Consider the following 26,718-nt stretch of genomic DNA (forward strand, 5'->3'; position numbering starts at 1 on the left):
AAGGGCTGGTCAAGAAGTAAAGTACGTAACGCAGACCGTGCGCGGATGATGGCCTCCCCAGGTAATAAGCCCAACCATGCAGTCAATAAGCATATACGTAAATTATCATACAAGCTAGCAGTGTTAGTGGTCGTGAGCCCGGTTAACCACTGTTGAAAAGCATCAAAGGAGCAAGAGCCACACCGCGAAGGATCATTACGCTGTGGACGGAACACACGTAATAAGTAACCACACACCTATTTTCCAAGACGGAGACATGTGGTATATTAACGCAGGACAAGAGAGACTAACTACAGAACAACGCAAAACCTGCAGGAATAGGCAAGAGCGCAGCGAAGCTTGGGGTAGGGAAACCATTGCAAAAAAACACGTAACCACATTGACAGTGCGCCTTGCACACTAATTAGCCATCATCCACAATAGCCTAACAAGAGACCACGGCAAATCACCAACGGAGAACGACCAGGGGAGCAAGTGTCCTCAGCTCACGAGAAGAACCAGGAGCCATGCAATACGGTGATTCGGACGGGAGGGTGCACACATAGAAAGAACGTAAATTCTAGAAAGGTCATACTATCGAAATCCTCCAATTGCTTAGCGCAGTGTAACGCACTATCAAACGTTCTCTCCACAACATAAACGAATATAGCACTAACCAAAGAGAACACCATATTCAGGGTCGAAGTAGATCCAAGATATCCAGCGAAGAGTTATCCATAAGTGACTTACCTCTAACCCTGCCATGACGTTGTGTTGCGTGGAGGAGGAGGAAGTCGTTATGCCAACACCACCAAGATACTAAGCAGCAGCAACCGCGAGCGAGAAGAGGAAGTAAGTCAAGTGAACTAGGCAAGGTCGGTTAGCATAGAGAAGAAGGAAGGAAGGAGACGCTCAAGGGCGGTGTAAAGGAGGTGGCTGCCACCAGCATCCAGCAAGTTTACCCATAATCATAGCCAATGTTCAGCACATTTCTAGGGGAAATCACGTGTCCATCCTAGCTCCCAATCTCAATTTAATCTCATCATAACCAGTAGTAAGACCCTAAAATAATGCAGTAAAGTCCACCAATAGATGTGTATAACATAATTATTTATTCGACCCAACAGATTCTGCACCTAAAATACTAAGCTAAACAATGTGTGAGGAAAGCGTGTAGGGAGAGCCTTCTATTTAAGTTGTAATATTAACATTTGCTTCCATCCAAACTTTATCAGTCAAGTTGTAACAGTTACAATTGCTTGCATACACTATTACCATGTAGAAAAGGCCATACTGACAGAGCCAAGGTATTAGATTAAAGATACGGAACGAGTAAATGTAAAACTATTCTACATACCATTATTGGAGGGATCCCCAGTTTAAATAACTTTGAAGAGTCACACAAGATAAGTTGCACTAGTTGAATTAAAATTATGGGTGACTTTTAATAAATATGAAGTCCATCAAATAAGTAGAGAGACCATAATGATTTTATTGCTTCAATGTTCATGAGTACTATCTCATAAACTTATTACAAGCCAAGATGCACAAAAATTAAGTAAAGAAAGCAAACCACCCAGACATAGAATGTCACTGCACTGCTGTATAAAGAAACAATCCATACTAAACCCATGCAGATGTCATAAATTCCATGTGCACAAATCATGTAGAAGGCATCCGGCCTTCTTCATGTGTGACCTCACAGTAGATCAATCTTCGAGCAAATTAGTGGTACCCTGCATTAACCATAGAATGCACAACATACTGTTAGTGTGAGCAGGAGTAATCAGTATGCAAGAGTGTGTGTAGTTATATGTGTGCGTGTAAGTGTGTATGTAAGGGTGCACATAGAACTCTGTGTGTGTGCGTGTGGCGCACCCCCAACCCAGAGGATAAGACCACATGGTGAGGGGTAACACAACAATACAAAGCAACTATAAACGCGCTTGATAGACGCGCAAAATAGCGGGCGCGTCTATAGGCATTGCTTGAATAGAGAAATTATGGGTGCATCTAACATCGTGCCTATTTACACGTGTATCGATGCGTCTATTAGTGCATCCACACTGAGAAAATATAGGCCCATCTAACACTGCATCTGTCAACGTGTCTATTTGTGCGTGTTTTAGCGCATCTATTAGTGCATCTACACTGAGAATTAGATGCGTATTTAGATGTAAAACAGAGAATACAAAAAGTGAGATTTTGGTATACGTCACTGCTTTCCAAACATTGCCCATGATTACCAAAGCACATAATTTTAACAAAAACATCAATGCAGCTTTTTTGCAAACCTAAATTAAGTAAGGTGAGGAGAATGAGATAATATGTAAATTAGTTTTGCCAATATCAATGATGGGCTACGGTTCAATTTCATCCTCAATGAGATCAACCCTTGCCAAACTATCTACTTCAAAATCCAAACAAGTGTTTAGATCTACAAATACATTCAACCCACTACTACTTGTGCTACTCATGTGCTCATCGAAATCAGCATCACCAATGGTAGGCTCGTCCTCATGGGTAATGGCCTCAATATCTATATCTCCTATCTCATGATCATCCTCCTCTCTCGTATCACGATCATCATCACCTCCATGGCCATGATCATCCTCCATATGCTCCATGTTAGTAAATGTACTATACATCACTTTGGAACGTGGCATAATAGGTATGACACGCCACCATCTATTATTATCCACCATTCGTTGATAGACAACCTAATTCAAACACAAATACAATCATGTTATTTTCCTTGCATTGAAGGTATCAAATATTTAAAAGCGAGTATTTTTATATGTGTGTATAGTACCTATTCACATTGTTATGGTAGTACTAGTGTGTCCTTCTCACTTTGCCAAAACTTTGTGGAGTCAATAGTTACAAAGCCACTTGCATGGTGTTTGATTGTTGCATTAGGGCCTCTTTCCACCACATCCTTAAACCACTTTACATCCAAAACATACACAAAGAAGTGTCGAAAGTCAAGCTTAATAATATCTTGGATTATGCCATAATAATCATCCATGGCTCCATTGGCTCCCTCAAAGCTAGCAATGATGCCACAATCTTGTGTGTTTCTCTTATCATCAATCCGTTGTGTTCAAAAATGCTTGCCCTCACACCATATCCTCGTATCTTGCCACCCATCTTTTCATCACGTCACTATTAAGCACGCAATAGAAGTTAATATTATTAAGCAACTCCGTGTCTATTACTTTGTTGCGTCCTTTCCCTTGAGGCACAATAGAGGTCATCCTTAGGTCTTCATCATCTCTCCATAGTCGTGGGAGAGAGCTATCCACATCAACAAGAAACTCAGAAATATATACAAGTGACTCTTGTACCAACCAACCCTCGGCCATGCTACCTTTGGGTCTTGCATTTTGTCTCATGAAACCCTTCAAGGTCTTCATGAAATGCTTAAGGAAGAACAACCATCGTGCATGTATAGTATCACATATAGTAATCTCATCCACCAAATGCACTATGAGATATAGTTGGCTTGTGAGAATAGAACGTGGAAATGTCTCCTCCACTAAACAAACCACCTCCACTGACATAACTCAAGCATTCTCAAGCATGGTGGGATCTATTTCCTTTGAGCTCACATACCTAGAAATCAAAAAGTACACCATATTAGCAATATGAACACCTTGCATGGATCATTGATACGCATCACATTTTGTATCATGTAAAGTACCTCACAAGCTCACCCATCTTGTAAATACAATCCTTCATGTCTTTCGATGCACTGCGAGAAATGCTAGTATGTAGTATGAACTAAACACACAAGGAATGGTTGATTAGTTGCTTCTAATTCACTCACAAGTTTGAAAGGAAAAAGATTCATAAAATACTTACTTGGAGCATCTTGTGCCAATCATGAGATTTCAAGCCATATAATTGCTCTACACCTCTTTTATTGCTCTTTGTAAAGGCCCCCTTCAAACACCTCATGCATCCAGTGGGAGTACGAATTGTAGTAATAGCACACTTCATCGCCACCATCTCTAGCTTTGATAACCTCCACGGTGCACGAGGTAAAAAAACACACCCATTTGGTCTCTCTTGTGGCCAAGCTTCATGCATCCTCCCCATGGTACGTAGATCCTCCCTTATGCCTATGGAATCTCATGTCCCATTCAAATGTTCCCAAATGGTAGATGCCACATTCTTGAAGATATGCATGGGATCAAGCAGGTGATTGATCTTGAGGTGGGACCAATATGGTAAATGATAAAAGATGGAGTATCTAAACAAAAGCTGGTGTTAGCGGGCAATCTTTATTTCTAGCCAATATAGCACACAATAGTTACAAACCCTTACCGGCTCATGCCAAGTGGTGGAGGAGTCATGGAACCATCCCAAATTCTCATCCAATCTCCCACAGTGAGTGATTGTGGGAGGACTTTATTCCAAGGGGCAACATATCTAGGATGATCAGGTGGGAGAAATCGATGGTGATTCTCATAGATGACCTTATTCAATGCGTCTGCCCGTGAGGCAACAAGCAAAGGACCACAAACAGGACATGCATGGTAACTCGATGTAGTGAGACCTGAATAATAGACGCAATTAAGAGTTGAAGGTGGGTTTAGGGTGCCACATTCTTTGCCTACTCATAATTAGAAGTGCAATGCTTACCTGAACACTCGCCATAGCCTGGGAAGTCATGCATCATCCACATCAAGACTACTTTGTAGTTAAAGTCTTGTGACGAGGGAGCCTGCTCACATCATGCACCTCGATACCTCTCCAAAGTATCTCTAGCTCACCAATCAAAGGCTCCAAATAAACATCAGGATTTTCGACTTTATGTTTCCCTGGAATTAGAAGGGATAACATAACATGTCCTTTCTTAATCGCCATAGAGGGTGGAAGATTATAATTCACCAATATCACTGGCCATACATTGTAAGACGTGCTTTTGAGACCAAATGGGTTCACACCGTTCATACCCAATCCAAGTCTCAAGCTCCTAGGTTCTTCTTTGAAGCTTGGCCATGTGTCTTCAATATGCTTCCATGCAAGAGTGTCTGCGGGAGTTCTCCACTTGCCATCGGTTGATCGATGGGAGGAATGCCATGACATGAGCTCTGCAATGGCACTTGAACATATGTTGGATGCGAGGAATTATGGGAAAATGTCACAGAACCGTATGAGGCACGTCCAAAGTTTTAAGATCTGCTCTATATCTTGCCTCTCCACGAGTAGGACACTCTCTTGCATCCTTATGTAGTCCACGAAACAAAACACAATCGTTCACGCATGCATGGATGCGCTTGTAATCTAATCCTCCAAGAGAGGTCACATGCCTTGCCATATCTCTTGAGGTCGGTAATTTATTCTCCCTTGGAAGCATTTTACACAATAGCCTACACGTGAAGACCATAAATGAGAAAAAGCATTCGAGTGATTGACCCACTAGCATAATTCATCATGTTTGCAAAATAGACTTTAAAGCTTACTTGAGTAATGCTTTCAAACTTGCATTGCTCCATCCATAGATGGTTTGCAAGTTTAGTAACTCAAGGGAGGCATAGAACAGAGAATGTGCATCCCTCAAATAGTGGAGTCGATGCTGCGGTAAAAAGATCATCCTACTCCATGCTATCATCCCTCCCTTCGGATTGATGGACATATAAATCCCACACCATATCATCAAACACCTCCTCCTCCACGGCTTCATGAGGTAATGGCAGAGGGCTACTATCACCATCACTCCATGCATCCATAACGGTCCCTCCTGAAGATCCCACCTCATATCATCGACGCTTCGCCTCCTCACGACGAGCATAGGGCAACATATGCAGATGTGGCACTGCATCCTATATCAAATTAAAATGGGATCATAACTCAAACATATGAAGACCCATAGGTATCTCAATCAACCTTAACTCTTTAAGACTTACCATGTTTATAGTCACATCCCATTCTCCATACTTTGAGATGTGATTGAGTGTAATCCTGCGTGCACGATACATGTTTCCTTGACATCGATCACACATACATTTGATTTTTTGCTCCAACCACATTTTGCGATGGTGGATACGGAGGGATTCATCCTCACTGGAGCTACTTGTTGAAGATGAAGACATCCTACAAATAAACAATCCAAAAAATTTGCTCTTGTATCAAATATTTAATCTTAAAACTCAGTGGCATGTCTAATACCGCGTCTGTCTGTTCTATGGTGCGCGTCTATAGACACATCTAAAACCACGTCTGCTCTGTGTTATAGATGCGCAATTAAACGCGCATTTAGACGTGTATATAGACACGCAATTAGACGTGCTTATAGACACGGTTTTCAAAACTACTTTTAGCGCGCTTACTTTTCTTCACATACTTTTAGCATCACGTGGCTTGCTTTGCTATTAACAGACATAGTTTTGAGCATCCACACTTATCTCTAGGCACCCACACTTATCTCTAGGCTTACACAATCATCTCCAAGCACACAAGAGAAGAGGTTGGACAAGGAAGAGAAGAAAGAGAAACAAAGGGTGAACAAGGAATAGAAGAAAGAGAAGCAGCTTTGAAGAAGGACAAGAAGCCTCCATACCTCTATCCAAGGTAAGTCTCTTTACGGTTGATCTTCTTTGAAAGTTGCTCTCTTTGGATTCGTCCTTTGTCGTATCTAAGAAACGAATGTTTTTGGTACTAGTATTGTGCTTTTGTGTCAGGCGCATGTCCTTTTTGAGTTTTTAGAATAGCCCGTCTGTCGGAGCGCATCTATATATGCATCTGAGAGCACGTCTATAGATGCATCTACTCTATTTTTGGAAACAAATAGCCGTGTCTATAGATGCGCTATTATACGCAAAGATAGACGCACTTTGTTATTTTTCCCTAGCCTAGCCTTCCCTTCCCTTCCCTTCCCTTCCCTTCCCTTTCTCTTTCCTCTTCCCTTTCCCTTTCCACTTCCACTTCCAAGAAAAGGATTGCATATTGAATCATGGAAATAAGTGATTGCATGAATGAAGAAAGGGATTACATGAATGATGGAAAGGGATTGCATGATTGAAGAAAGGGATTGCATGAATGATGGAAAGGGATTGCATGATTGAAGAAGGGGATTGCATGAATGATGGAAAGGGAAAGCATGATTGAAAAAAGGGATTGCACTCTATATTTTCCTCTCTTTTTCCTTCTCTCTTTTATCCTCTCTTTCCTTCTCTTTTTGTCTCTCTTTTTCTCTCTTATCTCCTCTCTTTTTCTCTCTTTTTTTCTCCTCTCTTTTCCTCTATTTTCCTCTCTCTCTCTCTCTCTCTTTTATCCTCTCTTTCCCTCTCTTTTCGTGGTAATTTTCCTCTCTTATCTCCTCTCTTTTTTTCTCCTCTCTTTTCCTCTCCTTTCTCCTCTCTTTTATCCCCACTTTTCCTCTCTTTTCTACTCTTTTTCCTTCTCTCTTTTTCTCCTTTTTTCTCTTCTTTTTCTCTTCTCAAGTCATCAGTAATCTTCTTTTTTTCTTTTTCCCAGTTCATAATGTGGCCAAGAAGCTCTTTAGGCTCACTTGATCTTCAGGAGACTATCTTCCGGGAGTTATCTAACCTTTTGGGACACCCTCCCAATCCTGGGGAGTTATAGGGCTACATGATGGGTACTCTAAACACCCCCTAAGAGTCGGCACTACAGACTCCAAACCACCCCAACCCCACACCATCTGAGATTACCCCAACAGAGTCAACATAGCCCAGCTCGCTACACAGTCGAGCCCCTTCCCCCATGCCGTCAGGAGGCCCCTCTACCTCGCAGAGCCATCGGCATACTCCTGTGTAGTCGAGACTCGGTTCTCCAGCTACGAGTGGTCCACGTAGTCTCGTGCAATCGAGAGTCACTTCTCTAGCTATGAGTGGCTAGCATACTAGCTCGACACGACATAGTAGTCGGCATACTAGTAGGGAGAGTGGTGGGGGATGCATGGCATAGTGCTTTGGGAGGGGTGGTGGTGGGGATGAGGATGATTCAGATGATTTAGACATGCCTCCAGGTGATGATACAATCTACTATGACATCACTCAGACAGGAGGCATCTTGATGGATGCACGGGGGAAGGACATCATGGCCTTCATGCGCTCTGTAATTGCTAACAATTACAGAGATTGCTTTATCCACTACAAAGACCATCCAAAGAGATTGGCTGATGAGGCCCTCACTGCTGTTCGCTCTAGGTATCCTAACCCCCCCAATGTTCAGTTCACAGATAAATGGGCCAAGTCAAAGATTGTTATGATACTTGGCAATAAGAGATCTTCGCTTAAGAGGCAGGCACTAGTGGAGCTTGCTAGGCTCGAGGGAGGTCAATTACCAAGGGGCCCATCCCACACCGCTCACAAGCATGAGTGGAAGAAAGCAATGAAGTTAGCGAGGGAGGAACCCAGTCTGCAGCACGTGGAGGCACGAAGGATCCAAATGGAGCAATATGGAAGCGTGCATTTTGGAGCAGGGGGTGTTGAATCATGGGAGGACCAATTTGTAAGTATTGATCTTAAATTATATTGTTTATGTAGTTTATTAGGAGGTTGTTTCTTTGTACTAACCCCTCCACAAATTGTGTCATCTTACAGCTTGATATCATGGGCAGGTACCCTACTCATGTTAAGACAGCCTACCAGTGCCACCATCGCAGAGGAGATACATGGAAGCACTTCTATAATGACGGGTTGATTACTGAGAAGCAGTATATCTGGGCTACTGGAGCGCCCCTCGAGGTATTTGAAAGTAATTAAATAATGTCAATATTATAAGCAAAGATTTGATTTTTCATACATTGATATATGTTGTCCCTTGTTTACAGGCCCTTGCACAAGAAGATGAAAAAGAAGACGAGGAAAAAGGAGGCGGAGAAGGGAGCGCAAAAGGGAGCGTAGAAGGGAGTGAGGACATGGAGAACTTAGATGAATCGTAGAAGTAGTACTAGCTACTCTTTTTTGTACTTAAAGCCATTGGCTTGGCTTCATGCCTCTTGTCAATACACTCTTTTTATTTTGGCACTTAAAGCCACAGGACGTGGCTTAGCTTCGTGCTATATGTACATATAAGCACTTTTTGAGCTATGAATTCTTTTTATTTTTTTGGCTTTCAATTTTCTTGTGCAACGTTCTATCAATTAATGCCTTGTGAACTAAACGTTTTGGAGTTGTAATGTTTTATTTGGAATTGTAATTGTCGGCTATAGACGTGCTTGCAAGAGTGCTAATTAAAATGCGGTTGGCTGTAAGAATTGAATTACACAATGTGGAAATGGGATTCCTGTAACTACATAGCATACACAACATACACATCATTCTGTTCAAGCACACAAAATTTAAAAAATATTATGTAGCGCGTCTATCAGGGCATTTATAAATGCATCTATATATGCGTCTGTCTATTTAAGGGGCATCTATTTGTGCATCTACAAACGCATCTATAAATGCATCTATAAATGTGTTTAAGGATGTGTGTGTCTGTTTTTTGAATTTTCTAGCAGAGCATCTATTTACACATCTATATGCGCATCTATAGGCATGTCTATCTACTATATAGACATGCCTTTAGATGCGGGTCTCTAGACGTGCAAATAGACGTGTAAATAGACACGCCTGTAAGCTTTTTTTTAGTTGAGTAAATGCGTCTGTGTGCACGTCTGTAGGTGCTTTGTCTTGTTGTGTAAGCCCACCATGTGAAACTTATTCCTCACCTGTAAAGAGATCAATGAGTTTTGAAATCTCAAACTGTAAGCCAGGAAAGGTATTATTTTTCAAGGACTGCACGATATTCTTGGTGATCACATGTGTATTAAAACCATTATTCCCAAATAGACCAATTAATCACATTAAATCAATATATTGCCCATGATGTATGTGAAGCATTGTAAATAAGGGGTAACACTTGTGAGACACAAACCTTGTATGCAATATTCTTGGGTCTAGTCTAGTTGCATGAAAAGCGAACATTAGAACAAGGTAATTTATCTTTCTTCCAAAAGGTATGTGTTTCATAGCCACCAATAAAAGGTCTAGCAGGCATAATGAAAGTATTCAGATAAGTGGTGGGTTTGATAGTGATAATCTTCAAAGGGTAGATACATAGTGGATCATCTGGATCAAAGGACTTGTTGTCTATGAAACAATCCAAGGCAAACCTATTGTTAATAAATATAAGATCATCCATAAACCGTGCCGAGAGATAGAAGGCTTTTAGTTTCTCCATGTCTTTCAGTCTTGATAATTTGAGAATAAATTGGATCTCAAACCAGGCAAGATACAAGTTACACCAAAGTGGTGTTCACATGAGTATCCCATAGGAATACCTTTAGTTTGTGCATATATATCTCCACCTAGCTTAGTGAAGCAATTGTCTAGTATAAAGATGTTAAGATTTAAGAAGTCTTTGAAGTTGACTGAACACTCTTTATATCTCCTTGTCAGCACAAATTGCTTCCTGGTTTTTTTAAACCCGAGGTAGCCAGCTTTACTGAGGATATTGATAAGTTTTTGAAGTGAGTCAATAAGGCTAAACCTACCTTGGTGGGGAATGGCTTCATAGCATGACATGATGTCAAAGGTAAATACCGAGAACACACTCGCTGGTAGATTAATAAAAAAGTCATACTAGTTGTGGATAATCCAATATGCATTTATGCGGGTGCGGGTAAAGGTCCACAAATCTTTATGAATACTTTCAGTGTATTCTTGAATACCAATATCAAGGGCAATCAACATTTTGGTAATCAGGGCAGTGATGTTCCTAAACATACAATTGTGAGCATTAGTAAGGCATCTAAATGCTTTTTTATGAGCCTTATACATCCCCATGAGATAAGGGAAAGCTACATTAGATGGTTGCTCTATGCCGTATGATAATGAATAGATTCCAACATTTTCTGCAACATCATTTTTTGTGACCTGAGATATTACAAATTTCGCTGATTCAATTCTTTGCTTGGCAGTAGCAAGCTGCATTAGCTTTTTACATATGAAGGTAGGGGTCTGCAAGGATTTATCTAGCCTTGAAAATAAAGATGTTGCAAAAGATATTCCACTTCATCCATAATATTTTTGTCTAAAAACCATGGCTTTTGGTTGAACCTATGATTCGAAAAAGTGCTTTGAATTTGCTTTGAACAATTGCATTAATGCAATCCATATGTTCTGGATAGACATTGATGCCCATCCAGGAGCAAAGCTTAATCCAAGCAATATTTAGCTCTTTAATAACAGGGTAGGGGTTAATAGGTACAAGGGGAATATGATTGAGGCCTTTTCTCATAAAGTCTTGCAAGGTAGGGTGTCTACAGATCAGGGGTCAGTAGACAAAACATGGATACCCAGGTTATCAAATTTTTGAGTAAAGGTGCGAAATCTATTAGATGTGGCACAAATGCAAGCTAGGGATAACACTGCTTTGTAGAAGGTGGCAGCTAAGTTTCGCAGGAATCTCCATCCAAATCCAATATTAAAGGTAGACCATGACTTCTTAATAGCAAAATTTTCAAATACTTCTAGAAAAATAAATTCTCGTGAAATACGATCAAAGAGTTTGTTAAGAAAAAGCAGATGGATAAACCTTTTTTATTTCCTTTTTCTTATGTTAAGCAAAGACAAACCATTGCTTTAGTTGAGATAAATCATATTATGTTAAGCAAAGACAAACCATTGGCTTTAGGTGAGATAAATCGTACCTGCTCATCATCATTGCTAAACTCAAGTGCCTTAGAAGATTTGCCAAAGTCAACCAAACCGCGGAAGGACCGAGGCTGCTCAGTGGAACTCTTCATAGTCAAAGGAGTCAATGTAGGTCATTTGAGGTCCCTATTTTTTGCTAGGAGGAGTATAGCTTCAATGGTGTTGGCTGTTGGAGTATTGATGAATCGAGGTAGAAGTGCAGAATTCGAAGTGAAAATAGGTAGGTTACAAGCAGCCTCAAGCATAAAGTCATGAATCCAAAAATACACTAAGAGTGCAGTTTTGATCCTTGAGGGGAAAGAGGCAACCCAGCCAATGAGCGCATACACCAGAGCAGGTCCAGAGGCAAAAGGAAAAAAAATAAACAAGTTTTGGAACACAAACCATAGGAGATGGTCCAGCCAGATAATGGAAGAAGTACAAGCAGAATTGGGGTCGGCGGATCTCTTACATTGGCCCTTGAGAAAGGGTCTATAGGTATTCCATCAATTTTTCATGAATACTTCCAGAAAAATAAATTCTCGTGAAATAAGATCAAAGAGTTTGTTAACAAAAAGCAGATGGATAAACCTTTTTGATTTCCTTTTTCTTATGTTAAGCAAAGACAAACCATTGGCTTTAGTTGAGATAAATCATATTATGTTAAGCAAAGGCAAACCATTGGCTTTAGTTGAGATAAATCGTACCTGCTCATCATCATTGCTAAACTCAAGTGCCTTAGAAGATTTGCCAAAGTCAACCGACCGCGAAAGGACCGAGGCTTCTCAGTGGAACTCTTCATAGTCGAAGGAGTCAATGTACGTCGTTTGAGGTCCCTATTTTTTGCTGGGAGGAGTATAGCTTCAATGGTGTTGGCTATTGGAGTATTGATGAATCGAGGTAGAAGTGCAGAATTCGAAGTGAAAACAGGTAGGTTACAAGCAGCCTCAAGCATAAAGTCATGAATCCAAAAATACACTAAGAGTGCAGTTTTGATCCTTGAGGGGAAAGAGGCAACCCAACCAATGAATGCATACACCAGAGCGGGTCCAGAGGTGAAGGGAAAAAAAATAAACAAGTTTTGGAACACAAACCATAGGAGATGGTCCAACCAGATAATGGAAGAAGTACAAGTAGAATTGGGGTCGGCAGATCTCTTACATTGGCACTTGAGAAAGGGTCTATAGGTATTCCATCAATTTTTCATGAATTTTTTAGGCTCCCATATTTTATCTTGATTGATAGGTCCTTTTGTTCTAGCAATGAGGGAAGTACTAGAACATTTAGAAGGATTTACATCAGAGAGTTTAATTTGTGGGATATCAAAGAAAAAGTCATTAGACAAGAGATGTTTGGATTGGAGGGCTAGTGCTTTGCAATGATCAATCACCTCCGATGAGAAGCTACAGAAGAGGGCCAAGGAAGGGATCGAGAAAGGGGCCCTATGATTGATGACTTCGAAATCCCAAAGTTTGTGCTCTAGTCTGATAGAGTCTAGTTCTAGTTGCCGATGATAGAGGAGGGGGATAGCATTGGAAAAGGCCGTGGAAATGGACTTCTAAGGGGGAAGAGAGGCGGCAGAAGACCCAAAATTCAAGGAGGATAAGGCTTCTCTCTCACTATGATCGAGGAGGTCAAAGTCAAGTAGCAGATTAACAAGTTCTTGAATGCTCTTGATCTCTAAGGGAATAGTCGGAATACCATTAAGAAGAAAAAGTTTATTAACAATTGAAGGGTAGAGAAGTAAAAGTTCAGGTGGGAGGTATCTTAGGCATCAATCAAAGGAAGGGAAGAAAGTAGCTTATTGAAAGCTTCCAAGAATTCCACTTGGCCTTTTTTGGAGAGGACCAAAAGCTCAATCCAATCATTCATAAAAGCTATGGTAAAGGCAGACTGGGATTTATTAAGGGACGCTTGCTTTTCAAAGTCCAAGAGCTTCTAATGGAAGTCCGTGTTGGGATAAGTGTGATCAAGGGCTTGCTCTATGGTGCATATGTGCATCTAGGGGAGTCACATGTGTGTTTGTGTGTGTTGTAGAGGCACATCAAGTGCTATGATGTGTCTAGTGTATGAACTAAGTGATGATGTAAGCCAAGGGCCCCCACATGGGAGGTTCCTTTGATTTAGGCCAGTCCCACTGATGTAGGGGCTGATTGCCACTGATGTAGGGAAGGTGCTACCTTCTCCCCATTTCTATAATAGAGAGTCACCTCTCTCACAATCAATAGTAAACAATATTTTGGTTACATCTAGTGCTCTCACTCCTCTTCCAAGATGCATCTATTCTATCCCACATGAATCTACATTTGGTATCAGAGCTTTAGGTTCTAGATCTAGCCTAGCCTAGCATTAGATGCTCTCTCTAGCATGAACTACTAGTTTTTCAAAGATTTCTCATCATCTCCATTTTTCCTCTTTCCTTCCAAAATTTTGTGTGAGCTTGTTCTCTACCTACAAGCAACCATTCTCCAAGCCCTTTGTGCTGTAGAACCATCTTTGTACGTCACCCCTTCAGCTCGAAGCTTGTCATGAAATTGCGCCTCCATCGCCTGTGCCAACAAGAATACAGTCCACTGATGTATCGCATAATGCCGCCTCTGTGGTCACTCATTTGCAAATTCCTCTGAGCACGAGTTGGGTGACACTACAAGCAAGCTGCTGATGAAGTCTGAGCCCGTTTGGTCAAGTATTAAAGGAGCAACAGACAAAAGACCAGTCAATTTTGCCAAGCTCCTATATGGCGACCTAGCGCAACATTGTGCCTCTTCTTGTTGGTAGCCCTGGTCTGGTATACTAGTGTTATTTTTGCATAAAAATCCCCTTGAATAGAGCTACGAGCTATGCAAATTGCACCCTCCAATCTACCTTGGTCTCTGCTGACAAAATTCTGCATATTTTGGTCAAAGGGTGTTGAGCAATCACCATAAGTTTGGGGCTTCTATTATTTACTACAAACTTTGATTGCTTTGATTGTACTTGAGTAGTAGAACTCAGTCATGGAGCTCATAAGTGTCCTTAAACTTTGCATTTAGAATGATGAATATGTGATTCTCTTTTGATGAGTACTTGAATTGTAAACATGACTAAGCCCAAGCAAGTAGAGAAGTTTGATGGAACTAGTTTCCATACTTGGCAAACAAAAGCTAACTTTGTGCTTATGAAAAAGGGGATATGGAATGTTGTGAATGGAAAGGAAAAGAAGTATACAAAAGAAGAAGCTAATTGGTTGATCGAAGACAAGAAGGCTCTTGCTATCATTGCTTTGGGATTAAGTGACTCATACATTCACCACATTGATGGCTTTGAAACTTCACATGAAGCTTGGGATCATCTTCTCATAGTATTTGGTGCACAAGGGAAATACTTCAAATATATCTTGCTTATTAAGTTCCTTTGGCTACAATTGGAAAAGGGAATGTGTTATTCCATGAATTCAGAACAACAACTCCAAAGAGAATCAAGCATTTCTTGTGAAGAAGGGCTACTTCAACAACAAAGAAAATCTGGCTGAAGGACGAACTCCATCAGCAAATGAAGAATCAAACTTTGAAGATAAAGACTATGCTTTTTTAGCACTTTGTTTTTTGAATTTTTTGTTTATCATCACTTGGTCAAATTTTGAGGTTCTCTGCCTGGAATAGTACTCCAAAAAGAATGTCATATGTTTTGTCTTTTGTAAATCACCTCTGGTCAACATATGATGTAGACCATGTGATATGTGTTTTGTCTATCCCATTTTTGTGAACCTTCACCCTTGGGAACACTTGCTAGCATGAGATCCTAGCCATAGATTTACCCTTGACCACCATGAGATGGCATGAGAAACTATGAGACTAGATGTACCCTTGACATTGCAAGAGCCAACCCCTTGAGGGGGGGTATGTTGGGATAAGTGTGATCAAGGGCTTGCTCTATGGTGCATATGTGCATCTAGGGGAGTCACATGTGTGTTTGTGTGTGTTGTAGAGGCACATCAAAGAGTATGATGTGTCTAGTGTATGACCTAAGTGATGATGTAAGCCAAAGGCCCCCATGGGAGGTTCCTTTGATTAAGGCCAGTCCCACTGATGTAGGGGCTGATTGCCACTGATGTAGGGAAGGTGCTACCTTCTCCCCATTTCTATAATAGAGAGTCACCTCTCTCACAATCAATAGTAAACAATATTTTGGTTACATCTTGTGCTCTCACTCCTCTTCCAAGATGCATCTATTCTATCCCACGTGAATCTACAATCTGATCCTTTAAAGCAGGAAGGGATACATTGTGTGCCTAAAGGCGTAATTGGGATATTAGGTGAGGTAGCTACATATCCAAGTTTGACAAGGGATGGGATGGGATGGGTAACCAACAGTCTCTCAATACCAAATATGGATACAAAGTTAAAATGTTGAATCTTTCTAGTAATCCAAGATCCGAGGTCGGGGTCAACTTGCCTACCACCATCCAAGAGAAACTAAGTGTGAGAACACAAAAGCTTCTAATGGGTAGACAGGTAATGCTTGTGTAGCCCGGCTTGTTATCGCTCTTACCAAAGATCCAGATAACCATCTAGATTCAAGAGTTAAAAGTGACATATGTGCCAAGTAATAGGTGAGCATGCGTAGTCAATAATAAGAATGTACACCCTTACCATTGGGGGATCAATCCCAATTTATTCCTATCCCACTTAAATATACTTACTGAGGTAGCATCCCTAGGTTAGACAAAGACATACCATTTACCTACTAATAAAGTTAAACTATACTTATGACATCGTATAATTATACCTTGACAACCTACAGTAAGAATTCCAAAGCAATAAGTAAAGGATAACTTTAATATAGAAGGAAAGCATTTCCTAAGATCATAAAGAGAACACATTCTGAGAGGGCAGGACTAGTCAAGGTAAACAATTGGTTAACGAAAAATAATTCTTTAATTCACTTTCAAACAAAAGCATGAAGTGTGTGGGGTACGCCTTCCAAATTAACAACTATAAGGAGTACAAGACATTATTTTTAGAGAATATAAATTCCATAAATGCCTCCCCAAAAGTATGTTTCAATGCGCCATGTGTGTCAAAGACCATCAAACATTTATTTAAAGAAATATAACCATCCATTGGTAGCACATAGATGACAAAAGCTTTAGGGATAAGTTCATATGGTTAAAGAATCCAGACAAACATAGACCTAGAGAACATTAATTAGAAGCAAGAACACCATAGAAAAATGACAATTTCATAGACCTAGAGAACATTAATTAGAAGCAAGAACATCATAGAAAATTAACAATTTTTCAGTAAGGGAACATTACTAGTTAATTACTCTGTAACAGATTTGAGCCAGTCATTTAACATAGACCTAAGGTACAAATTACACTAGGTTATAAGCATGGAGCATGCACTTACAACCACATCCTCATAAATATAAGAGTTAAAGGAGGGACAAATAAACATACCCCAGACAAGCAACCAAGAATACTAACCCGGCTAGAAGGTGGCTATAGTCTCGCACACAGAAAACCAAAGAACACGTAGACACAAAAGGTGCATAGCAAACCAAAACTTCCAAAGAACACAGACAACATACAGGTACCCACTTCACTACAACCACGTCACTCTACAAATATGACAAGCTACGTATACCTGCCACAAACTATGCTAGAGCTAACCAGGAAGGCCACAATACTAGAATCCTAACCAAACAAGCCAAAAGCAACAAAAAACCGAGAAGCCGGCTAGTAGTCGTAACCAGTGTGCCAAACACCAGTATACCGTTGAAGTCCACTAACTCCTAACACCAAAGTGCCACCAAACAAGCACACGAACTCCACTAAGAGCAAGCCACAGCAACATACTAACTAGCAAGTATCCACCCGCAATCAAAACCTTGATAGAGGAAAAGAGAAGCATGAAAAGCTACAAGGTACGTAGGTAGGAGGAAGAGGCGTAGGTAAACAAGGCAATAGGATCCAGCTAACCATCCCATTCTAGCTTGGATAAAGAGACAATGGCGACTAAGTACTACTACGGTAACTGCAAGCAACAGACTTGTAACACGACGAATGCAAGTGTAAGAGTGACCCAATGATCGTGCACAAGGGTAGTTGCAATTGAGAATGGGGATCATCTATGAAATAAACACAAACAAGGGTTGGTCAAGAAGTAAAGTACATAACACAGACCGTGCGCGAAGGATGGCCTCCATAGGTAATAAGCCCAACCATGCAATCAATAAACATATATGTGAATTATCATACAAGCTAGCAGTGTTAGTGGTCGTGATCCTGGTTAACCATTGTTGAAAAGCATCAAAGGAGCAGGAGCCACACCATGAAGGATCATTACGATGTGGATGCAACACACGTAATAAGTAACCACACACTTATTGTCCAAGACAGAGACATGTGGTATATTAACACAGGACAAGAGAGACTAACTACAGAACAATGCGAAACCTACAGGACTAGGCAAGAGCGCACGAAGCTTGGGGTAGGGAAACCATTGCAAAAAAACCCCTAACCATATTGACAATGGGCCTTGCACACTAATTAGCCATCATCCACAATAGCCTAACAAGAGACCATAGCAAATCACCACAGAGAACGACCAGGGGAGCAAGTGTCCTCAGCTCACGAGAAGAACCAGAAGCCATGCAATACGGTGATTCAAACGGGAGGGTGCACACATAGAAACAATGTACATTCTAGAAAGGTCATGCAATCAAAATCCTCCAATTGCTTAGAGTAGTGTAACGCACTATCAAAGGTTCTCTCCATAGCATGAACAAATATAGCACCAACCAAAGAGAACACAATATTCAGGGTCAAAGTAGATCCAAGATATCCAGCGAAGAGTTATCCAGAATAAGTGACTTAGCTCTAACCCTGCCACATGATGTTGTGTTGCGTGGAGGAGGAGGAAGTCGTTATGCCAACACCACCAAGATACTAAGCAGAAGTAACCGCGAGCAAGAAGAGGAAGTAAGTCAAGTGAACTAGGCAAGGTCGGTTAGCATAGAGAAGAAGGAAGGAAGGAGAAGCTCAAGGGTGGTGTAAAGGAGGTGGTTGCCACCAGCATCCACCAAACATCCATAATCATAGCCAATGTTCAGAACATTTCTAGGGGAAATCACGTGTCCATCCTACCTCCCAAGCTCAATTTAATCTCATCATAATGAGTAGTAAGACGCTAAGATAATGCAATGAAGTCCACCAATAGATGTGTATAATAGATTTATTTATTCGACTCAACAGATTATGCACCTAAAACACTAAGCTAAACAATGTGTGTGGAACGCGTGTAGGGAGAGCTTGCTATTCAAGTTGTAATATTAACATTTGCTTCCATCCAAACTTAATCAATCAAGTTGTAATAGTTACAATTGCTTGCATTTACTATTACCAAAGCTGATCTTAGAGAAATTAAAAACTAATGTTGTAATTTAAATCCAATTATGAAAATTTTCAATTTGTTTTTTCATAAAGTTTAATTCTTTAAAATAACATAGAAGAATTATGTACCTTTACTTTCAAACCTCTACCAAGATCGGTTGTAAAACCCATCTTGACATGATATTTCAATTAGAATTAAGGGGGATTTTCAAAGTTAGGGTAAATTCTCCAAAATTCAAAAATAGCTTAAACTATTCAGGTTACTATATTTAGCATTTTGAGAGAGAGTGAGAGACTATGCATGTGAGAGAGTGGAACAGAGGTCTCTCTATATGAGAGAAATCGAGTGAAAGCATGTGTGTGAGGAGTGTGTGAGAGGGAGGAAGATAGAGAGAGAGTTGGAGCATGAGGGAAAGAGAGGCTAGAGACAAAGAAGGATAGAGAGAGGCCTACCTCAGTTGCAAGATGGAGTCTGTCAATGGCAAGCATGAAGATCTCATGCGGCGACCTCGCAGCAGCAAAAGCAGGTGACCTTGTATAAGGAGCACAAGGCGATGGAAGGCATGAAGACTACCATGAAGACGATGCAAAGCTTATTGCAGCCCGTGATGCAAATCATGCAAAGTTCCTTGTTGCATCCTATAACATGATGCAGACCTTCTTGCACCTCGTCACGACGAGCATTATGCAGACCTATTTGCAGCTCGTCATCGAGAACTATCCCAACGAGACCTTGCAATCGATGATTACTGCGGTGATGGCAATGACCTTTTAGATTCTGATGGCGATACTGTAGAGCGCATAGTGATGGCGAATCTCTTGTTACAGTCACTTCTTGCAATGGAGTTGCAATGGCAATGGCGAAGGCGAAGTTCTTGGTTGCAGTCTATTCTTGGTAGCCCGTGATGGCGACAAATATGGCGAAGCAATTACTGTAGATCTCGATGGGGATGGGGATGGCGACGTTGGCAGATATGGCGAAGCAGATCTCGTGGGCGGCACATATGGCGAAGCAGATCTCGATCTCGATGGCAATGGCGATGGTGGTGGCGCAAGGAAACGAGAGGTAAGTACTCACTACTCTATGTTTTCTATTAGGTTAGTAACATTAGGGTTTTCTTGATGTTAGGAATGTTAGTTTGAAATGTTAGGTTAGTAACGTTAGGTTAGATACAACTACTTAGTTTAAAACGTTAGCTTCGGTTATTAAGCTTAGTTTAGGTTAGGTATAATTACTTAGTTTAAAACGCTAGTTTAGCTAGGTTAGTAATGTTAGTTTGGTTAGATAGTATTAGGTTAGTAACGTTAGAATGGATTTAGTAACGTTAGTTTAGGTTAGTTTAAAATGTTATTTTAGGTTTTCTCTAATGTTAGATAGGATTATGTTAGTAACGTCAATTAAAAATGTTAGCTCAAAGTATAATTTTAAACTTAGTAACGTGAAGATTAGGTTAGTTTTAAATGTTAGTTAAGAACTAGTTTAATTAAAGCTAGGGCATTAAAAAAAAATAGGGCATATTATAACTAGTTAGTTTAAACTAGTCTTAATATGGACATATTAAGACTAGGGTCTTTTTTTTTTTAAAACTAGGGCATCTTAAAACTAGTTAGTTTAAAACTAGTCTTAATATGGACATACATTTTATATATCAATAAAATAATTATTTATATTTATATATGTTTTAGTACATATATTAGTTATTAAAATATATGATGATATGGAGAAATATCTTAAACATATTTTAGTACAATAAAATATTTTATTACAATTTTAGTATGTACTTTAAAATAAAAAATGAAACATATAGAGTTATACAGTGAACTCTTCTAAAATCTACTACAATCTACAGTGAGTATATAAATATAGAATATATTTACAATATGTTTTAATATTCTATAAATATTTTATTTATTAAGATGTATTTAGTATATTTTAATTATGAAAATATATGATTATATAGAGATATATTTTAAACATATTTTAGTATGATAAAATATGTTATTATATTTTTAGTATGTACTTTAAAATAAAATATAAAGTATATATATTTATATAGTATAACTCTTCTAAGATCCATTACTAAAATATCTTTGTATAAAATATATTTTAATATATATTTCAAATTCATATTAAAATATTAATAACAAATATTTATATGTGTAAGTATATAAAAATATTTTAGTATTGTAGATTTTAATTTAAAAAATATATGACGATATGGAGATATATGTTTTAAAACCGATCTTGAGATTTCATCCTCCATCGGGCATGAGGGATGAAGATCGGTTTCAATACCGATCTTAGAATTTCCCATGATGATAGACAAAGATCAATTTTAAAATCGATCTTGGTTTCATCCTCCACAAGACATGATGGAGGCCATGATCGGATTTTAAAACTGATCTTGATTTCATCCTCCATAGGACATGATGGAGGCCATGATCGGTTTTAAAACCAATCTAGAGCTTTCATCCTTCTTTAGACATGAGAGATTAACATCGGTTTCAAAACCGATCTTGAACTTATCCTCCACCATGCATGAGAGTCCGAGATCAGTTTTTAAAGCGATCTTAAATCGTCCCATGATGAGAGACAAAGATCGGTTTTAAACCAATCTTGGTTTCCTCCTCCACATGACATGATGGAGGCCATGATCTCAAGCTTTCATCCTTCTTCTGGGATGAGAGATCAAGATTGGTTTCAAAACCAATCTTGAACTTTTATCCTCCACCATGCAAGAGAGTCTAAGAGTGGTTTTAAAACCGATCTTAAACCGTCCCATGATGAGAGACAAAGATTGGACCTTGGCTTCATCTCCCACAGGACATGATGGAGGCCATGATCTCAAGCTTCCATCCTTCTTCCAACATAAGAGATCAAGATTGGTTTCAAAATAGACCTTCAACTTTTATCCTTCACCACACATGAGAGTCCAAGATCGGTTTTAAAAACCTTCCCATGATGAGAGACAAAGATCGGTTTTAAAACCAATCTTGGTTTCATGCTCCACAGGACATGATGAAGGCCATGATCTCACCCTTTCATCATTCTTCCATCATGAGAGATCAAGATCACTTTCATAACCAATCTTGAACTTTTATCCTCCACCATGCATGAGGTTCCAAGATCGGTTTTAAAACGGAAGTTGGCTTCATCCTCTAAATGACATGATGGAGGCCAAGATTGGTTTTGAAATGATCTCAAACTTGTATAGTCTGTCAAATATGAGAGATCAAGATCAAGATCGATTTTAAATTTTCAACCTCCATCCAGCGCTTGAGACCAAGATTGGTTTAAATCTTATCTTCAACTTTTATCCTTCAGCATGCATGGGAGTCCTAGAACCGATCTTGGCCTCTCATCCTCCATAGGATAGGAGAGGCCAAGATCAATTTTGATACCAATCTTAAACTTTCATCCTCCATCAAGCATGAGGGACTAAGATCAGTTTGAAAACCATTCTTGAAATTTTATCCTTCATCAAACATAAGGGACTGAAATCAGTTTTAAAACGATTATTGAACTTTTATCCTCCATGAGGTATAAGATAGCAACATCAGTTTAATCCTCCATCGGACATGAGAGATGAAGATTAGTTTTAAAACCGATCTTGAACTTTTATCATCCACCGCGCATGAGAGATCAAGATCAGCTCGATCCTAAAGCTTCATCCTCCATCGGGAATGTAAGATAAAGATTGATTTTAAAACCACCCTTGTACTTTTGTCCCCTGTTGAGAGAGACCCCCCCCACACACACACATAGACACAGAGTTGAATTATATGAAAGAATGATTTTGGACACATGAACAATTTGTAGGCAATATGCTCAACAATGGTGGTATGGTGGAGCTTAGGATTAGTGGCACTATTGTTGCACGCGGTACAGTATTCAACAATGACGTAGGTGGCTTGTATCAAGGTGTGCAAATTGGTTCTTCATGTGTATCTGTGTCAGTCGTTGTTTGTTTTAATGTGGACATTGAACTTCCATTTCCAACAATAAATACATGCAAACTTGGAGATGCAGTGGGAAGCACAATTAGGTGGGAAATGAAAGACTTAAAGCTATATGATAAAGATAGCACTGCAGAGGAGGATGAGGTGCATGTACAAACTATCAGTATGCAATTTAGCAAATCAGATGGATATGATGTATGGGAGACATGGAGAATGTATCCTTTGCCCACAAAAAGAGCTTTTGTGGGCAAAGGATAAGACACAAACACCTAAAATAGGGGTAGTGTTTCTAGTACAACCTTATGAGGTTGTAAACTTCCAAGAGTTGGGTAAAAATGATATAGGAGTGATAGTTGAAGATAATATACCACACTCAGAGAATTTGAGTAGTGACAAGGTTAAAATTTTCTGTTCCAGTTCTAGAGACATGGCCTATAGATCAGATCACATTTGAGGATGGCTCACTGTTACAACCCATGGTCTATGAAGCGTGCATGGATGATTTGTTGGGAAATTCCAAAGCACAAGATGGGAGTGGTAGTACTTGCCTGAATGTTGAAGCACTTCGCACAAAAAGAAAATATCACATGATCAATTGCAAGCCCAGAGAGGAGATTGAATGCAATTTGAAGAAGAGGTGTATGCACGAAGATGTTCAATAGGTGGCACTTATAGATTGTTGCAAGTTGAAGTGTTGCCAGATTGTGGATTGTGGTTTGGTTTTGCAAATGAGAGTGGAGTTTTGGAGCATGAACTTGGAGAATCGAATGACCTATATCTTCAATAGCTTCACTAATGCTGTGTGGATTGATTCGAAAGGTGTTGTGTCACACTTGCTTAGCTTTGATGGCAGGGAAATATGTTGTAGGGCATGGTATGAATTGCACTCAATTTCTAAAACTTCATACTATATAGGTACAAGGAACAACATAATGCTGGATGCACAAATGCCATGCATGGAAACAAAGGCATCATTAGAAAAGGATGGGATCACATGGAGATGGCAAGAGCTATGTTACATGACTTTGTGAATAACAATGCTGAAAGGATTCCCCATAAAGCTAGAACAACAATTGATGGCAAGAGAGAGACACAACTCGTCATTCCGGATATGTACAAACAAGTGGACATAATGCATGAGATCAATTCGGCCATGAAAACTCTAGGGTACAAGGAGGTTCCAAAATCAACCTTCAATAGAATTTGGAACACGAACTTGAAGCATGTCTTGGTTTCTCATACAAGCACATTCTCAAAGTGTACCAAATTGGGTGCAACTAAGATACTAGCAGAACGTAAAAAGCTATTTCAAGAGACGAGGGAGCATATGAAACAGCACGTATATTATTCATGGTGTTACGAATCAGAGAAGGACCCTCAGTAAGTCTTATAAATGATACATGATAAGTTGGATCAATAGAAGATAGCCATACCGAGGCTCAAAGGTATCGATAAGTCATATCAGTTGCCAATATCATTGACTAGAATGCTAACACATGGACAAGAAGCATACGGACATTTTCCCCTTGGTCTTTGGCCCACAAACCCAAACTTTACCGTGGGATCATTAGCATTGTGCCTTCGAAACTTGGAAAGAGAAGATATGCATGAGTATGGTGATCTTGTACATAGTGCTTTAAATACTTCAAGCCAGGTCCTAAATTGTGTAACCTCGAGGACAGCCATGGATATTCATCTATGGATGGATGAAAAGTCAAACCCTTATGCTCAAGAGATGCTTACAAGTATACATAACACATCCACTTCAGCTTTCAAAAGTCTTCCACCTTGCCTCTTGTTGCAGTTAGACAATTGTGGATCACAGAACAAAAATAGATATGTTTTTACATATTTTATCTTCATAGGTGGTTAGGTGGGTTTTTTTAACGATAGAGATGGGTTTCTTAATAATTGGTCATACCCATGAAGATATTGATGCATTGTTTAGTCGTTTTTTAGAGCAATTAAGGACAAGACATCTCTCACTCTAGCACGTCTTCGAGTGCACAAGCTCAAGGCCTACCCCTAAAGATGACAGAGGTTCCAGACTTCAAAGGGTTTATTGATGGTTACTTATGTGAAGGCTAGGATAAACTTATTGGACATTCAAAGCCACTACATTTTTGTTTTTTCATGCAAGACGACATTCGAGTAATGCAGTACAAAATGAATCACACACAAGATCATTGGATGCCAAAGGGTGGTAGCATAGAGTTATGGAAAAGGGATACTCTTGGAAAACCTTTGTTGCCAGGTGGGGAACCAATAGTGCTTCCAATGTGTGAGTACTTAAAATATAGTGCTCAAGTGGTGAATGGCATAAAGGACTATATAAAATATTGGACATGCATCACATTGACAAAGGCTCACTAGATCCTTATTCGATATACATAACGCCAATGATACAATATTGGTAAAACATGATCAAGGCATTGTCAGCACCTACAACAACTATGCAAAGTCAAAATATATGTATAGGCTTTTGGCCATGGACAACACATGTAGTAGAGCAGAACACCAACACCGACAAAGAAGGTTATGTGGGTTTAAAGGCACTAGAAGACCACTAGTGTGGTCCACAACGTAACAAGCCCAAAGATACATTTCAACCTCTGATAGATGTAAAAAAGGGTGACTTTGTTCTTGTGAGGCCAAGTGACAATATATATCCAATTTGGTTGGGTGTACCCGAGTCGAACATTGAATCTGGTATTGATACAATATTGGGCCCCATGTTCCCATAAGAATAATGCAAGCGAGGAATAAGTGTATGCAAATTGTTGGGAGAAGTTTTGGATGTGCAATGACAAGGATCCTACATGTTGGGAGCAAGCAGAGTCAATAGTATGGAGCAGGACACTGAAACGGGGGAAGAAGCCCAAGAAGATCAAATTTTTGTTGACTATGTGTGAGAAAGCAAAAGCAGATCTAGTAGGGATCGATGAAGTAATCGATAAGAGTGTAAATTAAGATAACACTCAATAGTCTTAAGGTGTTGTTGTCTTTAAATTTTGGCTTGTATTGAGTAGTTAAGTTCATTGTCTTCCTATTGGTTGAATGTGTAACAATCGCCATTGACAATGTCATGACGAATAACAAGGTTAGCTTAACTAAGGGCACTGCTTTAAACAAATGGCATTATACTTTTACACCATCTATTATATAAATGTGTCAACTGATAATTCAACAAAATTAACTCTCCTCTATGGCATTGCAATATTTTTCAGGTTTTCATTGTCAAATACTAAATAATTTAAGGTGAGTAGGTGGCTTATGCAATGTTGCAACCGAGCAAAATTTTTGAGTGTACATAACAAATAGCTCATTCCCAAAGTTAATGAAACATCTTAATTATTTTCTCATTAAAATGACATCAATGACATAAATAAATATTATATGCATCATTCCCAAAATTAATGACACTCTAAATTAAGTTGTCTAAAACAACAAAACCAAAATTAATTGAATTCGACATTCTTAGTCTGAGGGCCTCTATAAATGCAACAAGAGATTCCCAAAATTAATGAAACAATTTACACAAGAACAAACCAAAGATCCACAGTGACTATGTATGAAACAAGAGATCCACTGTGCTAGAGCAAAGATGAGAAGAGTATGAAGAAGGGATCCTAAGATGGGAGAGTGTAAGGCCAGAAAGACGAGACGAGTATGGGGAAGGGATCCTAAAATGGGAGAGTGTAAGGTTCTCTCTCCCAGTTTAATTTTCCCAAAATATCGAGATTTTCCCAA

General features: G+C 39.5%; 1 protein-coding gene across 2 annotated transcripts in view; it reads left to right on the forward strand.

Annotated features, from left to right (window-relative positions):
• Positions 1-26,718, forward strand: part of LOC147905674 (protein THYLAKOID ASSEMBLY 8-like, chloroplastic) — a 156,292-nt gene that overhangs the window by 113,545 nt on the left and 16,029 nt on the right. The window lies entirely within an intron of this gene.

The sequence above is a fragment of the Dipteris shenzhenensis genome, chromosome 1 (genome assembly GCF_047967505.1).
Source record: "Dipteris shenzhenensis isolate YYH24624 ecotype China chromosome 1, Dip_SZ_1.0, whole genome shotgun sequence".
Taxonomy (NCBI): domain Eukaryota; kingdom Viridiplantae; phylum Streptophyta; class Polypodiopsida; order Gleicheniales; family Dipteridaceae; genus Dipteris; species Dipteris shenzhenensis.